The sequence below is a fragment of the Olea europaea genome, unplaced genomic scaffold (genome assembly GCF_002742605.1).
Source record: "Olea europaea var. sylvestris unplaced genomic scaffold, O_europaea_v1 scaffold2273, whole genome shotgun sequence".
Classification (NCBI taxonomy): domain Eukaryota; kingdom Viridiplantae; phylum Streptophyta; class Magnoliopsida; order Lamiales; family Oleaceae; genus Olea; species Olea europaea.
Window position 1 is genome coordinate 40,159 of NW_019240798.1, and position 12,705 is coordinate 52,863.

The 12,705-nt window shown below is 32.8% G+C and overlaps 1 pseudogene; it reads right to left on the reverse strand.

The window, feature by feature from the left end:
• Positions 1 to 9: 9 nt before the first annotated feature.
• On the reverse strand, positions 10 to 4,984 carry LOC111381271 (annotated as a pseudogene).
• Positions 4,985 to 12,705: the final 7,721 nt, after the last annotated feature.

Below are 12,705 nucleotides of genomic sequence, written 5' to 3' on the forward strand. Positions count from 1 at the left end.
ATCTACAAGTCAAATGGTTTCAAGTGCTAGATTCTCCATCAATTTAGCCAAGGATGCATGTCACTTTGTTACCATATCCAACTTGGAAGAATTTGAGGCATGCCCAAAGAGAGAGAGACTAAGCATAGCAAGCTCTCAAACGGGTAAACTTAAGGACAAGTATTCATGCCAGTAATGAGATTCAAGACCAAATAAAGCATCAAAAAATTTCATCATCCTGTTCAAATCGAGTTTCAATAAGAACTCCATCCCAAATCTGTAACATTCCCTGGTGCATCTCTTTGCTTTATGATTAAGCGGTGTCCCTCTAATCATTCTGGTTGACCCAAGGCACTCGGCAATGGACTCAGCCAGAATTGGGGCGAGAGCCAATGTTCGAGTGTCTAAGTAGCCATTTGAAGGATGCACCATCCTTGAATTTCCACAATTGCCATCACTCTTTGAGGGATTCGTGGAAGTAGTCCTCCCATTGGGATCAAACACTTCTCGTCCTCAATCACACTCCGTACTTTTATCAGTGTTCTAAATAGTGTGCTTTGGACGACACCTAGGTGCCTCCAAGGCAAGGTATATATATATATATATGTATTTTTATTTTTTTTTACACGACATAAAGTTTTCAAATTTTGGGACAATTGGATTGAAAGGCCAACAATTATTAATAATTATAAATTTTTCAATTTTTAGATCAATGGACTCAAAGGTTCAAAAAGTTGCTTACCCACCTATTGGTCCTCTAATTTATAGAAGGCATGTCCAATGATTTTGTTATAGACTTTTGATGTGTGATTAGAATCCCTTTGGTTTAACTATAGTACATTGTACATTTGGTTTGGCTGTAATATATTGTTCATTTTGTTTAACTACAGCGTATTGTAACTTTGGTTTGGATGTATTATACCGTATAATTTTTTAAATAGTTATTGATATTTTATTGAGTTAATCAATCATTTTCCTATCTTTTATTAATTAATAAAAATTAAAAAATCTCCAAATATTTTAATTAGCACTATTATGTTATATTTTGTTTATTGTTCGAAAATATATTTATTTTGCTAAGCTCTTAAAAGTGCATTTGGTACTATAATTTGTCTGCATGATTGAATAATTTTTAAATTAATTAAAATTTTTAAATAGTATTAAAATAAGAAAATGCCTTTTATCGCCTCTCCTAAGCCCACATGGATCGAAGCTTAGCCTCTACACATCGTCACGCATTATACTTTTTAGAACACTGACTTTTAAACCTAAATGCCTTAAACTCGCCACCATTCTTTTCTTGACCTCCATGTATGACAAAACAGGCTTGCTAATGAGAGAAGTTTCTTCTAAAAATATCAAATTCAATTTGAAAGGCATCTAATCATTTGATTTTCTACAAGTGTATGGTGTCGTGAATAAATAATAAAGTGACAAATAAAGCATCGTTTCCATGAGGACTATGTATTCAATATAGGATCAATCAATTCTAACTCTAATCGAATAGCAAATTGTGTTTCAAGAGTTTATACTAAATTAACTAAGTAAACTAATGATTCCAGTGAGCAATTTATGGAGTTTTTGTAAATTAAAATGTGATATTACTAAGACCTTGAATCCTCCTTATTAATTCGTTTCAATGCGAATCATAACATGACAATATGTGCACATTCTAGTTGATCAATGTTCCTAAGTTAATTAAAAGCATCTCTTGATGTTAATTGAATCTATCATCTCATGTGAACTTCCCATATCTTTATGAAAGACGCGAACATGAAAGCATACATTAAAAATATTAGAATACTTCTATAATTCATGCAAGTCATAGTTATATATTTCTATCTCCTATCAGACTTTATAATAATTGTTATAGAATGTTATTTATCCTATTGTTTCTCTCGAAAACAATAAAATCCCCAATCAACCCAATTAATGATCAAGTAATTCAAAAGTCATTAAATCCTATAATAATCATATAAGAATAAACACATATTGAACGTCAAATTATCGAATTTATATTAAAACATCATAATACGGGTTCATCGATGTCTAAGTAATGAGAACCCTAGTGTAGCATTACAAAATCACAAGAAAATATGTTTAATTGGAATAACATAATTCGTACTTTAGATTGATGAAGTAGAAGAAGATGGATTTTGAAATTTTGAATCTCTTCAATGGTTTCTTAATGAATCTCCAACATATCTTCTTGTTGCCTCTCCAAGAATTAAGGTTGAAACTCTAATTTCTTGAAAACATGTAATTGCCCTTTAATTCTTACAAGAACAATGGATTGGTCTCTTTTTGATGATATTAATTGATGAATTTTGGTATATGAGAGGTGTCTCTAATGTATTCGATTGTTAAGTATTTGTAGGAGTCGAAAATTGGTAGAAAATAATGTCCAAATTAGTTTCCAAAAGAGTTCCAATTGAATAAGGAAAGTTCCCTTCGCAAGCATATGTTTTTATTTCTGTACATCGTCAATATTTTGGTTATAACTTTTTTCTCTCTATATTTGATTGTGGCAATTTAAAATGCATTGGAAAGCTAACGCAAAGGCTACAAGTTTTCTATTTTTTAGGTCCGAATGTTTCTTATGCTAAAAATGGGTTTCAGTCTTGGACAAAAAATTTGGAATATAACTTTTGCGAGTGGAAATTGATTTGTGATAATATTTTGATCATATTATTCATTTTTTACTTTTAATTGTATCAAATTGACTCATAGCAATTTTCAAGAATTGACTTTTGGTCCAAATCAACTATTGGATATTTGCAATTTGGCCCTCAAACTTTGAACCTTGCCATTTTTCCTTGTTTTTCACTTCTTTCTTCTAATTTCAAGTCCAATCATCGAGTTTCTCCTAATAAATGAAATATACACAAGATTGGGTTATAATTTATCAAAACAACAATGAAATATCAATATTTTGAAACCTAAATAAATGTCTAAAATATACTTATCAACATCATATATAGAAAAGTTAGAAATCTAAAGTTACTAGCACTTAAAGTTAGCTCATTTCCAAGATGAGAATCCCTGCAATCCATGAGGACCATCTTATCAAATCAAAGGGATTATAATCTACTTGGCTTAAATACCATGAGCAACCTAATAGTCAAGATTTATTTGCTTATCGTATTCAATCAACGTACTTGCAAAACCACTTGCATAAACTATTAAGCTTGTTTACAACTCAGTACCATCAACACAAACTACTCCTCATGCTTTACTTTCCAAACTTTGGCATTATGGAATTTGACATTATTAGCCACACATCCACCTAAAAATTTCCACTTCAATTCCTTTCTACTAACTCGACCTTAAGCACGATAAAGTACCGTGTTTTATGATCATTAACAAAATCACAAGTCATAGACTATGTATTGTCCAAACAATCCTCAAGTCTTAAACTCACAAATTCATCAACCCACACACCATAATTGTTTGGCCACATAGAAAGTGTTGAAGGATCAACACAATATACTTAATCCCATACCAAGATACTTGCTCAGCAAGCTAAAGCCCAGCTGGACCTGAACCAATGATGATCACGTCAAAATGATGTAGATTAGATGGATCAAACCATGAGAGATCGATATCTACCGGTTCTGGTTTTAATACCAGTTCCAAGTCAAGAAAGCCAGGAAATTTGATGCTTTGATCTCTTTGATGAACTTTTTGTTGGATCCGAAGGGATTGTAATGAGTGAGATTAATGACACAATATTTATTAATAAAGATTACAGCAAGAAACAAAATTAAAAGTAAAGAAGAACAAAGAGAGTTAATCACGGAGGAACGATGTATATTAATTGACAATATGAAAAAAAATTACAGAAAAAACAATAATGCATAAATAAAACCGACAGAGGAACCTTGTATTTATAGGCCACGTTCCAAACTCTAAAAGAGTCCTAAAAGATAAGAAAATCTATTAAAATTAGGTTACAATTGCGGATAGAACTTTGACCGAGAGAGGATTTCCTTTCCTTATTCGACTTGGATACAATCTTCTTTTCCAAGCAAAAATCAAATACGCAATCTCACAAGACTCCTAACCATATTTGAGTTACAAAACCTAACAATCTCCACCTTGACTCAAATTCCGATGCAACGAGCGTAGCTCTACAAAATTTTTCCACCTGAAAAATGAACCCGTTTGCATCGAAATGAAATGGCCAATCTCCTCAACGCAATAACCAAAACTCTCTATATAAACCATCGTCTTCTGCACGGCGTTCACAAACGACACCTGAGCCCTACTCTCGGGTTCCTAAAATTCCACTAAGGAATTAATGTTTACCAAATAGGGTCGAAGCATACCCCATGGCAGAAACCATACAAAAGACCTAAATAGAATGCCCCTTGCTAGAAATGTCGTCTTCAACGTCTCCAAAAGTATTATAGACATTACTGACACCATGGTATCTACGCTCAATTGATCCAACCCTAACAATTGAACACAGTACAACCACTAAAATTGATGGCAAAGCGGAATTACCAACGCTCCATCAAGCAATGTTCAGAACCGACCCAGAGCCCGTCACAAGAGGTACTGTACCAAAATGAATATCCACCACAGTACTGAACTTGTCCAGATGTCTCTTAATTAGTTCTGCGCTTCCTTATAAGATGTACAATTGAGACATTCTCTGTCTCTCTAGTACAATCCAAACACCCTTCTAGACCTTCAAGACTCCCTATCCACTAGAGTATTTATACCCTTTTGCATTCAAAGTACTAAATGAGATGAGATTCCTTTTTTGGCCTAGAACATGTCGAACCTGATTAATTGTTCTGACTGTCCCATCCTGCAACCTAAATCTGACTCGACTGATCCTAGCAATACAGTAAAACTGGTTATTTCCCATTACAACTCCTTCTACCTTGCTGAACAGTCTCATATGTCTAAAGAAATTTCGATTGGAATACATATGATGTGAACATGCCGAATCGAGAATCCACTCCTCGTCAGGCCTAGACTCCACGTCAAATACCATGGTCAACATCATATCTCTGTCGTCTGAAAAATCTTCAATTACATTTGTTTCGTCTAAAGTTAAAGGTTATACTCCACGATTTGTAGCTAAATCATCTTTAGCCTGTAACTCATTGCAATCCTTCCGAATATGTCCCTTATGTCTGCAGTATAAGCAAAACAAATTGATGTTATTCTTCGATCTGCACCTCCGTTGATCACATGAGATACAAGAGCTTCATCATCCTTCGATGTAGCTCCAACCAAATGCTTCAACTTCTCCCTTGAGTACAAATTATCATAGACGTCGTCTATAGTCTAAGTATCCCGACTATACAAAATGGTGTCCCAAAACGACGCATAAGAGCCAGGCAGTGAACACAACATGATCAAAGCCAAATCCTTTTCATCGTATTTAACCTCCAACATCTCCAAATCAGCAACTATTTTCTTGAACACAATAATATAGTCCTCCAGTGACCCTCCTTCCGCCATGCTATGGGAAATACAGCTTCTGTTTTAGAACCAATTTGCTCGTGAGACTTTTAGTGATACATAACTATTCCAGCTTCAACCACAAAATAGCCGTTGTTTTCTTCTTCAAGATATCGTGCATAATATTGTTGGATAAATGAAGATGGATCTGTGATAAAACTTTTCGATCCCTTTGTTGTTTCTCTTTCGTTATCCAATTAGCTGGCATCTTCTCAAAATTCAGCAGCGCATTGTCCAAATCTAACTGTACCAGAATAGCCCTCATCTTTACTTGTCACAAAGAAATTCTTGTATTGCAATCCAACAGCGGAATGTCATACTTCATGGTAGTCATCTCTGAAAAAACCCCAGTCGATCCACATAAGAAAAATCAAGCTCTGATACCACTTGTTGGATCCAGAGTGATTGTAATGAATGAGATTATTGACACAAAAAGTTGTAATAAAGATCACAATAAGAAACAAGATTAAAAGTAAAGAAGAACAAAGAGAGTTAATCACGGAGGATCGATGTATATTAACTGACAATATGAAGAAAAATTACAGACACAGCAATAATGCATTAGGCTACGTTCCAAACCCTAGAAGAGTCCTAAAATATAAGAAAATTTGTTAAAATTAGGTTACATTGAGCATAGAACTTCGATCGAGAGAGGATTTTCTTTCCTTATTCAACTTGGATACAATCTTCATTTACAAGTAAAATCAAATACGCAATCTTATAAGACTCCTAACCATATTTGAGTCACAAAACTTAACACTTTTCTTGAAGGGATGTTAGGAATTGGATGTAAATATGGAGAGTTCGATGATGGATTAGACCTAGAAATGCAATGTAAGAAAAGTGGAAAAGGCCTGTGTTAGGTTCGATTTTGTAATTAGCAAAATTAGCAATTTTTAAATTTGTGATTGACAATTTTTTAGTCAAAATCATATCCTAATTGAATTGTATTAGAATTTTATCGAGTTGTAATCAAAGTGAATGGGATTTATTGAATCCAATTTGTAGTAAAAATAGTTTGGGATTGATAGAGTTCTTGGAGGAGTTAAAGATGTCCAAAAAGATCACATATGATCAATGGGATGCAATTAAAAGTCAAATGAGTGTTAAAGTATTGCACAAGTTTTGCTCCAAATTCTCAAATACAAGTTGCAGCGCATTTTTCACATAGAAAACATTCGAATTTGAAAAATGCTAATATACAAAAATTGTACCCCTTTGAATTAGCACAATTTAAAGCACCTTAACAAATATCGAGAGAGAACGTTACGACAAAAATACTAACGACTCCTCAAAGAGCTCGTTTTCCGCCCAACAAGCGCTCAAGTGCCCAAAAAAAAAAAAAAAAAAACCTTGGTGCTTACTACTTGCCCCATTGGACCTAAGTGGCTCTGTTACATTGTCAAACCCTAGGTTCGTGATTTCAACTGATTTTTGAGTCCTATAACCTATTTCTCCTTCAAACACTTTCCATTATAAATATATGACACGTGGAATGTCCAAATGTGCGTTGAATCATTATTTTACCATAAAGATCATATTCTTGAAGATTCAAAACACATTCAATTGATTTTTTGATTCTATATATTCTTCTTATTGAATTCCAAACATTGTTCCAATATTTGTTAAGCCTTTTATTTAGTCAAGAGAATAACCTTTAAAAATCAAATACATATTCCAATAACTCTTGCCTCAATAACAGATCTAAACACAAAAAGATCCTTAATCAAGCACCAAAACAAAACCCGACCTTCGCTGATTAGCCTTTAGAAATCTGAAGTTTTGGGAAGAGGCACTTCGAGTTTCAGCCTCAAGAATGAGATTCATTTTTGTTGATCCATGCGGAGAGAAAAGTAGCTCATAGTTCTAAAAAGAGCAGATGTGCACAACGAAGAAGTTTCTCGGTGATTTACAAGTTATGTGATCAGAGTCAGCTAAGATTTAATAGTATCTGGACTACTTATAAGTTAACTTCTATAGTGGATTTTATTGGCAAAATTGCCCAGAGATTTTTTATTTAGTTAGGGATTTTCCTCCAAGATCATATTTGGTGTCATTTATTTTTTATTGCTTTTGGTCTGAATGTTTGTGATGGTTTCTACATAGAATTAATTGAATTAATTACCTTAATCATCTCGAAACAATTAATAAATGCTTTGTTACTTTTAATTGGTTTAATTCCACAATTGGGTCTAAACTATTCAGTAAATTTTAACGTTTAGACTGAAAAGAGTTTCCATGAGTAAAAAATTCAAAGAGGGTTAAGGTAAAAATTAGGTTCCTATGAGAGTGAAAATATGGAAAAAGGTATGCGGAGGAACCATAGTATAATCCAGGCAAGTGATGCTCTTCGTGACCATTTTCGACTATATAGAAACTGTATTTTTTTATACTATAATGTAATAAACTGATAGTTTTCAAGAAATAGAATAATTATGGATCATCTGCAACAAAATTTCTAAGAGCTCAATCATAGGGATTTAATATATTCCAGTCTTAGAGGCGGCTAGATTATTTTCCTATATTGACGAGAGAACCGAACTTTCACCTACTTATGATATAATTGCTTACTTGAAAAAAATGCACTGCATTTCAGTATAATATGGCTATTGAGAATTAGGTGTGTGGACCCCCACCCCGTTGTGATTTATCTCTAGCAGTCCAGTGCTGATAATGGGCGCAATTCTATTTGAGCAAAAAAAATTAATGCTATCTATCATTTGTGATGCATCAACGTCGTTTAAGTGATAGTTGACGTCCTGATTTTCAGTTTAATAAAGTTGTAATGCATTTTAATGCAGTGAATTAGAGAGTTCATTATCACTTAAATTGATGAGAGAAAACATTATTCATTATTATTCATTATTGGACATATCAGTTATGTGGGAATCGATCCACTGCTATCAAGAGTGGTGATGATCACAACTAACGAAAAGCATTATTCACGGACAACAATGTATTGATCCCATCTCAGAAGATAATTATCTACAGATTAACAATCTTTACTAGCAGATGCTTATTTTTGTTGTATATATGCTATCCAAATTATGATTATAAGCTTTTTACTGAGAACTACTACTACAGAAAACTTTCCAGCATCAATATACAGACTGATGAAGAAACCGGCGGCAACAGCACACTAGATGCTATCGTTCTTCCACAACACTACTTGTACAGTAAAGCAGCCAAACATCCAACTGTACATGAGATTATTTCGATCTACAGAATTGTAAAGTTATACTGCTGTAAAATATATCTCTAATTTTTCAAAATCAAAGTTTATTTTAATTTTCAGTTTCTTTACTTTAATTTGTAGACTTAATACAGATCTAAAATCTTAAATATTAGAATGTAAGTTATCTTCGATGGATTAAATTTTCATTGTCATGAGGGTTGATTTTTTACATTATTAAAGGGAGTGATTTAATATTGTTTTATATATAACTTGATAGAATATTATTTATACATTTTCGTACTGTTTACTATAATTTTGACAACTTGAAATGAGGGTTGTTCTTTCTCCCCCGTGGTCATTCCAGTTGGAGAATCGATTTTGAGTTATAAGAGATTTATCCTGGAGCCTATAATGCCAAAAGTATCCATACGACTTTAGGACAGTGTCCTTTATCGACTCTTTTGGGTTAGTCATTCTAACTCTTTTCTTTTGTTCCATGTTATTTTAATTTATTGTGTTAATTATAAAATCTGTATATAAATCACGTTTTCTCCAACAGAGGCTTCCACAAGCAGCTGCAAATTATGATATAGGAGCACAATGATCAAGTAGGTCAACATGGCTTAGAGTTCAATATCCAAGAATTAAAGGAGTAATGGTTTTCAAATTGATCGTCTTCAATAAATGTGTAGATAACAGCAACTGAAACTGTTTGGTCCGCAAGGAAGGCTGTTAATTACATCTATTTCACAATTTTCATAATGATGTAGAAATCCCATGTTAAAATGTTCATAAGACAGGGAATAGCCTTAAATCGCAGATTTATGTGTTCTAACAATTTCTGGGTTTTATTTAAAATATTACTTAAGAAACTATCCATAGTTTTCGTGTGTATATATGTATTGTGAAGCTATTTTAATTCTACCTCTATCCTACTTAATTATTTCTTTAATGTTTTGATTAAACTTTACTAATTGATACGTGTAGCGAGGTGATAACCTCATTGACTTCGTACCTTTAGCGATTGACTAATTACTCGAATTTTTATTTATTTATTTATTTATTTTTTATTATTATTATTATTATTATTGGGTATTGTATCTGTCATGTAATCACCCTTGCTTTCATTTTGACTTAAAACCAAAATATAATGAAAAAGCCATGTGAGTATATTAAATGATGATTATTAATTCTGAAAAAATTGAAATTAAGAAAAAAAAAATTTCAACTTTTTTTTTGGTGAGATTCCAATTACAAGCATTGCGTTATTAAATAATACATTTCTCATATAATATAATTTGTATGGTTTAGATTATGTTTGGCAAAGTTTAAACTAAAACTGGAATTGATCAAACACATTTTTAATCCACACATATCATTATATTGTTATTCATTTTTTTTATTTACACATTTTATGGGACCTTGCAATTTAAGTTTTAATTTAAACACTCCCGAACAAATATCTTAACTTCTTTTGACAAAGACAATATTTGATTTTAACCGTAAGCAAGAGCACTCCCAATATTTAGTAAATCGAAAGAGAAAAAAGAATAGAAAGAAAGGGTCAAAGAAATGTCATGATAGATGGTGATTTGTAATTTGTAAACCGTGTTAAAGCCTGGTTGCATGACTTAACTGGTGACTTCTAATAATAATTTCAAGTTTGGAAAATTGATAGCTGACAAATTTTTGACAAGAAAATAAAACCAAAAAAATGGAAGAAAAAATAGAGAAACAATTCCATGATAAAATCGAAAAGGTAAACCTAATNTATTATTTATTTATTTATTTATTTATTTAGAGAAGGAAAATCTTAGGGATTTCTTGGATGGTAATTAGTTTGACATTGATGCAAATCAAACTCTTATTTTAATTACTATAAGTTTTTCTTAACAATTGAGGTTTTTCTTTTAGGATAAATTTTATATCAATTAAAAATTCAAATAATAAACAATATATAAAACTTGAATTACTCATCTTAACAAAGCTGTCATTTAAGATGGAGCTTTAAATTTTAATATTAATAATACTTTTTGTCATCACTCATGAAGTTACAACAAATTAAAATTAAATGATAGGTCCAATTAAACATAGGGATTGGCTCATATTATTGAACATATTATTCAATTCCAGCTAAATATGATGATGGTCATCCAAATAAAATTATCTTTACATTAGTTCAAGTTCTGCCGCTGCCCAAATATAATAAACATTAGCCTCCCTAGTATCTTAAGCTTTTTAGTTAATTGACTCAATATTGTATTAAAGTAGGTAAATCTTCCAAGTGCAAGTATGGTCACCGCCAATTTAATGAAGTTGTGCACATACTAGGTCTTGACAGGAAAAAAAATGAATTCTGCTTATGCGAGAGGGTGTGTTAAATTAAGACAATATTATAAATACACATATATCATTCAAATATTATTTTCAACATTTTTAGAAAAGTGCTTGTCCATACAAATTATCAAACTTGTTTGTTATGTATGTGGCTCATATAGAATACGCGGGTTACTGGATCAAATAGACCAATGGCTTTCCAATAGGCCAAGGCCGTGGTCTGGCTCGGCCTCCCTCATTGTACTTCACTTTCCTGGCTCGGCCTCGAGACATAGAAAATCATTGCTCACTATCTCACGGCAAACATCCCCCGAATGTTCTGCATTGGAAGACCAAAACAAAACCATTATTTAGGCATTCGAGGATGTGTAAGTAGAGAGGATTGTACGGACCGAATAGTAATAAAAATTAAAAAGGAATTGTTAGTACTTGAAAGTTGACAAGTAAATCCAAAACTTTTTCTTATTTTTTAACATATTCTCTAAAAATGGCTAAATGTGTAGATAACAGCAACTAAAATTGTTTGGTCGGCAAGGAAGCTAATGATTACTTCTATTTCACAATTTCACAAGGATGTAGAAAATCGCATGTTAAATGTGTAGGAAATTCAGTGTATGTGGATAAAATCGAGAAATGTTGTCTTTCATCTCGTCAATTTGAATAATACGCAATTAAAAGACTCCTAGATGAGGAGGGGGTCACAACCGGACCGTTTAAATCTCAAGCTCTTCTTAGACAATTTAGATCTTTTTGACAAAGCCTTTCACTTTTGCAACTATGCAAATCAACAAACTTCAAACAACCGTATATTGAATTTTCACCAGATCATTAAAAGTTTTATTTCCAACAAATAACTTTTGTTCCAATAGAATTTAAAATTCATGAAGAATACGAACAATATATCATAAATTCATGAAGTATGGACTGTAAATTTAATACGAAAAATTGCATGAATTAAACAACTGAAACATAGAATTTTAACCCGAGGCTTGTGTTACACACAGTTTCCTTAAAATAGATTTGCCTCATCACCGTCCGTGCTTGAGGTTTAAAACGAGCATCCGTTTTCCAGGATACAACAATAAAACTAGTAGTTTCCGAGCACCGCAAAAACCACTCCGGCGAACTGAACTAGTGCCTGAACTACAACACCACCAAGAGAGAACCTATGCAAATGAATTTCTAGTGTATTCTAAACTTGAAATCTTTTGCTTTTTTTGTGTGTTGAAATGAGGAAAATGAGCCACTATTTATAGGCTAGGCTACTAGTAAAGGCAATGACCTTTGGAGTTTTTCATCTTTTTCCTATGTGGGACAAATTCATTTTTCCCACATAAACTCCCTTTTGAGTGGCACACTTTGAGCCTCAATTTCTCATTCACCCGAGTATCAACTTTGGCAAGTAAGTATATGATTTCGATGTACTCACGGAGGAGAACACAAATCAACTTTCATATTCCAAATTGAACAACTAGGTCTCACTCAAAACTTCGTGCCAAAGTCGATCAATCTTTCCAACAATCCCCCACATGAATGAAAATTGAGAGTGACTCATACATGTGACACATGACGACTTGTGAATGTGACACATGACGACTTGGTGATATAGTTCAACAGTTGAAACCTGCATACGATAGGTAGGTGTTACCCTTTGAACCTTCGCTTGTGAAAGTATATTTACTTCACTGGCTGACCAGTAGACGCGATGTCCTTTAACTGTTCTACCGTTTATGTAA